This window comes from Saccopteryx bilineata, chromosome 2 (assembly GCF_036850765.1).
Source record: "Saccopteryx bilineata isolate mSacBil1 chromosome 2, mSacBil1_pri_phased_curated, whole genome shotgun sequence".
In the NCBI taxonomy this organism is placed as follows: domain Eukaryota; kingdom Metazoa; phylum Chordata; class Mammalia; order Chiroptera; family Emballonuridae; genus Saccopteryx; species Saccopteryx bilineata.
In genome coordinates this window covers 374,385,295-374,391,372 of record NC_089491.1, presented here as the reverse complement: position 1 = coordinate 374,391,372, position 6,078 = coordinate 374,385,295, and positions in this window count along the sequence as shown.

The following is a 6,078-nucleotide window of genomic DNA, read 5'->3' as shown; positions in this document are numbered from 1 at the left end:
CAAAAACCTTCTCCAAAAGAGATTTCGCATTTAGGGGTGGGTGAGTCCTAAATCCCAGGCAACAGGCCCAGAAGGGTTTATATGTAAGTGAACCTTAAAAGTTTTGAAAAACTTTTGGGTAAGGAAAGTTGCCTTTAAAATACAAACGGGCCTTGTAAACCCCTGCAAGAGACGTTCTTGGGGTTCTAATGAGGGAAGATGGCCCTACAGACAGGGGAAGGGCAGCCTCCAGTTGTGTTATTTGCAGATGGTGGCCTGGGAGGGGGGGCTCTGGGCTATGCAGAGGAAGGGGGGGTCAGCAGAATCTGAAGTAGGAGGAAGACCCAGAGTGGGGGAAGAGCAGAGGCTGCCAGGAGAAAGATTCTGAATTTCTGGGGTTGGGAGGTAGGAGGAAGGAAAGACCACACAGGAAGCTTTGGGGAGAGCAGGGCAGTATCTTGGCGGGAGGAGGAGACTGTATATGTATATGTGTGTGTGTGTGGAGGAGAGGAGAAGGGGTAGAAGGGGTGGAGAGAAAGAGGGGATGGCTTTAGCCTGGTAGTTGGAAAAGGTTACTCCCAAGAAGACCAGGGCTGAGAGTAGCCTTCAAAACCTTCTCCAGCTCACCCACTATACAGATGGGAATTGAGGCCTAGATGAGTTTGTGGCTTGCTTGCCTGAAGGCATAAACAAGCTGGTGGTAGAAGCGGATTAGAATTCAGGGCAATATTCTTTTTATATCATCTTTCAGTGGGGGTCAAAGAGGGGGGTCTTTAGCACCCAAATGGAATGGGACTCTTCAGGCACAGAAAGGGGAAACTAAGTAATAACAAGGATCGTCTGGGAGGAAAGAAGGCGGTCCTAATGGAAGATTGTGGGTGGAAGATGACAAAGGAAGATGTGCCACCTTCCAGGCAGAAAGGGAGGGGATGATTTTGTCAACATCCTAAGCAGCTTGAGGCTGGGGACCAGGGGGCCTAATACTTTTTTTTTTTTTTTTTTTTTTATATTTTTCTGAAGCTGGAAACGGGGAGAGACAGTCAGACAGACTCCCGCATGCGCCCGACTGGGATCCACCCGGCACGCCCACCAGGGGCGATGCTCTGCCCACCAGGGGGCGATGCTCTGCCCCTCTGGGGGGTCGCTCTTTCCCGACCAGAGCCACTCTAGCGCCTGGGGCAGAGGCCAAGGAGCCATCCCCAGCACCCAGGCCGTCTTTGTTCCAATGGAGCCTTGGCTGTGGGAGGGGAAGGGAGAGACAGAGAGGAAGGAGGGGGGGGTGGTGGAGAAGCAAATGGGCGCTTCTCCTATGTGTCCTGGCCAGGAATCGAACCCGGGTCCCCCGCATGCCAGGCCGACACTCTACTGCTGAGCCAACCGGCCAGGGCCCTAATTCTTGATGGGAAAACCCTGTCCTGGGGTACATGGAAGAACAGGGAATTGGATTTGATGACCTCTGGCTTAATAAGCTCCAAATATCATCATCATTATCATCATCTTCATGGGTTTGGGGCCAGATTGTCTGGGTTTAAATCTCACTCCATCATTAGTTATGGTTGGAACCTGGGAAAATGACTTAATCGCCTAACCCACAGTTCCATATCCATCAAACCAGGATAAATAATAGTACTTATGTAGTGCGTTGTCAAGATGAAATGAGATATAACATATGGCAAAGCTTCTAACAAATACGTACCACAGGCCTGATGTGTGCCAGGCGCTGTTTGAGGGGCTGGGGGTTCAGTGGTGAGGAAGACGAGTTGTTTTCGCGAGGGGCTCCTGTCCTAGGCGCATGGTGCTTGGCGTGTACATTAGGTGCTCAGTGAAAGGTTGACAGTAGTGCTATCTTTCGCGTAACAAATATTTGTACTATGTAGGCCACAAAATGCTTTCATGTCCAGTGTGTCTATTTTTAATTTATTGATTTTTAGAAAGAGAAAGGAAGAAGAGAGAGAGAGAGAGATCAATTTGTTGTTCCACTTATTCCTGCATTTACTGGTTGATTCTTTTTTTTATTAATTTTAATGGGGTAACATTGATCAATCAGGGTGCATAGGTTCAGAGGAAACATCTTCAGGTTATTTTGACATTTGATTATATTGCATACCCATCACCCAAAGTCATATAGTCTTCCATCACCTTCTATCTGGTTTTCTTTGCTCCCCACCTCTCCCCCCACCCCCCATAACCACCACACTCTTGTCCATGTCCAAGTCTCATTTTTATGTCCCACCTATGTATGGAATCATATAGTTCTTAGTTTTTTCTGATTTACTTATTTCGCTCAGTATAATGTTATCAAGGTCCATCCATGTTGTTGTAAATGATCGATGTTATCATTTCTTATGATTGGTTGATTCTTGTATATGCCCTGACCAGAGATCAAACTTACCCTTGGTGTATTGGGACAATGCTCTAACCAACTGTGCTACCTGGCCGGGGTCCATCCATGTCCAGTGTGCCTCCAGGCTTCCCAAACCTTAGTTTTATGGGATGGGTATTGCAATTGAGAAAGCTGAGGCTGAATGTCCAGAGAAGTGAGTTGCCTTAAATCATACAGCTAGTCAATGGCTCAGGGACCTGCTACCCAGATCTGCCTGATTACCTACGCTTCTCATTCTTGATATAGAAGAGGGCAGTAGTGTGTGTGTGTGTGTGTGTGTGTGTGTGCGCGCGCGCACGCGTGTGCGCGCGCATGCACATGCATGCAAGTAGGAGTGAGGTGAACTATGGATATGTCCCATCTCAATGTTCACCAGGTGTCTAATCTGAAGCTGTGCAGGAGGGAACATCTCGTCTCTCTTAGGGCACTTGTGACCTCTCTCCCACCTTCTGGCCAACCCTGGTGTGCCTCATCCATTGTTCACATGGGAGGTCAGCACATATTTGGTGAATGAATGAATGAGCAAGGGGGTGACACTCCCTTCTCCTCCCCTTCCTCATTTTCCTCTCTGGAGACAGGCTGGTCCCCTCCTCCCGGCCTGTCTCCTGTCCCCAGCGGCCTGCTCCAGGCCGAACCCGACTTGCCCTCCTTGGCAAGATTCAGCTGGAGAGAGAGGAGAGAGGGAAAGGCTGAGCTGCTTTCCAGAAAACAGTCAGAATACAGTCCCTGGCTGGTTCCAAGGGCCCAGAGTCAGGAAGAAGGTTTGCTTTGCTGGGGCCGAGGGCCCAGCCTGGCCAGCAGTGGGGCACCTGTGGGGGTGGCAACATGGCTGGGGCAGGGAGACAAGCCAGAAGGGGGTACGCTATGGATTGAACCGTGTCCTCCAGATCCACATGTTGAAGCCCTACCCCAGTGGGGTGTATTTGGAGACAGGGCTTTTGGAGGTAATTAAGGTTAACAGAGGTCCTAATCTGATAGGATTGGTGGCTTTATAAGGAGAGATCACTCTCTCCAGGACAAACCTTGAGGGAGTGCCCTGTGACCAGCGAGAAGATGGCCATCTGCAAGCCAAGGAAAAAGCTCTGACCAGAATCCAGCCATGCTGGCTTCTTGGCCTTCGGGCTCCAGAACTGTGGGAAAATAAATGTCTGCTGTTCAAGCCCCCGAGTCTATGGTATTTGGTTATAGCAGCCTGAGTAGACTGATGCATGGGGGATGGGGCGCCCTGGTCCTGCCCTTTCCCACACAGTCCTGCCAAGTTCAGAGAGAACCAAGCACCCAGGCTCAGACCAAGTAAGCTCCTGCCGCCAATGGTCTCGGGATAAGGAGCCCCTCTCGTTAGGCTCTTCTCCCTTCCTTGGCCTGAACTACAGCTGCTCATGGCTTCCACTTCCCATCATGCTTCTCCCCGACCCTACCTCCTGCTCCCACAGTTAGATTTCTGAAGCACAAATCTGGTTGCTTACTCCCTAGTTGAAAGCCTCTGATGTCTCTCCTTCATCTACAAGAATCAGGGGTCCCCAAACTTTTTACACAGGAGGCCAGTTCACTGTCTCTCAGACTGTTGGAGGGCCGCCACATACAGTGCTCCTTTCACTGACCACCAATAAAAGAGGTGCCCCTTCCGGAAGTGCGGCAGGGGCCGGATAAATGGCCTCAGGGGGCCGCATGTGGCCCGTGGGCCGTAGTTTGGGGACTCCTGTACAAGATGAAGTCCAAGCAGGTGACCATATATGATTGTGCCACCTGTACAACTGTATACAGTGGTTCTGAGTCCAGTATCATTCACTAATTCATTCACTGAGCAAGTACTTATTCCCTAGACAGTCTCAGTTTAACATCCAAAGCTATTTATTTATTTATTCAATTTTAGAGAGAGAGGAAAGAGAGAGAGAGAGAAGGAGGGAAGAGCAGGAAGCATCAACTCCCATATGTGCCTTGACCAGGCAAGCCCAGGGTTTCGAACCGACAACCTCAGTGTTCCAGGTTGACGCTTTATCCACTGCGCCACCACAGGTCAGGCAACACCTGAGGCTCTTGATGGTCGGGCTCCTGCTTCTGTCCTCTGCTTCCTTTCTCACCTAGGTCTTTGGGTATCATGGACTTGGGCCTCACGAAACATGATACCTTTTCATACCTGTGCGCTTCACACACAAGTTTCCCTGCTTGCTTGTCTGGGGTTGCTGAGGAAGTAGAGCGGGCACAGACTTGGAATCCTCTTTCTCTACCATTTCCTAGCTGGCTGAATGTGGGCAAGTTAACCCTATGAACCTTTGTCTTCCAATCTGTAAAATGGGATTAAACATATACGATGTGTCTCACATTGCACTTGGTACAGAGGACCCGCCAATAAAAGTTGGTTTCTCCCTTTCTTTGTATACTAAACCCCTATTCATTCTTAAAGACCCAACTCACATGTCTCCTTGGTAACAGAGCCTTCATTTTTTCCAAATGGGTAAAATCTATCTTCCTCGTTTCTACCCTGTCTGCCAGCCCTGCATGGCACTTACGAACTTTTAACACTGTTGTATTTACTGTATGTGTTTTCCTGGCTCACATTAACAAAGCATGCAGCCAAAAAACATTTGTTACAGAATCAAGGTACCAATTGCTGAGTTGGAAGCCCTTAACCCCCAGCCCTGCCCTAGTTCTGAGCCCTGAGCCGCTTGGATGGCACCAGAGTTAAGGACAGGAGTGAGGAGGAAACAGCAGGGTGAGCAGCCTTGGCCCACCGTGAGAGATGACCGTGGGGAGGGAGGCAGTCAGGGGGCAGGGGTGAGGGTGTTTCAGCCTTCTGGGAGGTCACTCTGTAGCCAGAGAGGAGGCAGGGTGCAGGGGTCAGGGGGATCTGAGTCTTGAAAAATGGTTGGGCGTGCAGGAGGCTGCCACCCTCTCTTCCCATCAATCAACTCCAGCAGCGGCTGGGCTTTGTTGGGAGTCCAGTTACTTGGGACAAAGAGAGGAGGGAATTAAATGGGAAAAGAGTGAGAGGCAAGGACGGGGTTTTCTGTAAAGAGGGAGAGGATGGGTTTCATGGTGGGTGGGTGGGTGGGGAAGGAATGAAGAGGAGAAAGGTGAGGAGGGAGGGAGAAACTAGTAGAGGGGAAGTGAAGGGGGGCGGTGGGCAGTTTCTGTGTACGTGTAGAGATAGATGGAGAAGGGGTGGGAAGGTGGGAGAAGTGATGTTGGAGGGGGTACTCAGGAGGGGGGCTTAAGAACAAGGGCTACAAGGCCTGGAACCTTCTAGAGAGAAAACTCCGTGGCGTCTGTGTATGGGTGTAAAGAGCCCCCCACCCCCGTTCCTGGTTCCATGGCAGCCTTCCCTCCCCTCAGCCCTCCAACGCCCCCATCCTCGCTGGGCGGCTGCTCTGCCCCCCAGCAAAGGTTCAAGTCAAATTCTGTGTTAGTCTTTCCTGGAGGAAAGATGAACTCAGGCAAATGCAGCAGAGATTATGAGCTTCTGCAGACTGTCCATGGCCAGGAGGAGGAGGGACAGGCGGGGGGCTGGAACTGCAGTTTGGTCATGGGAGGGGAGACAGGGGCTATTCAAGGCCTTTGGAGGGTCTCTTTACGCGCCTTCCAGGGCAGCCCCTGCCACTGGGTCCCACTCCTCAGTCTGAACAGAAACAGCAGCTCTCCTTCCTAAGGCTCTTCAGGAAAGTGGGTGCTCCCTGCAGCCCCCTCCGGTACCACTTGGCAAGACTTGGACCACCAGC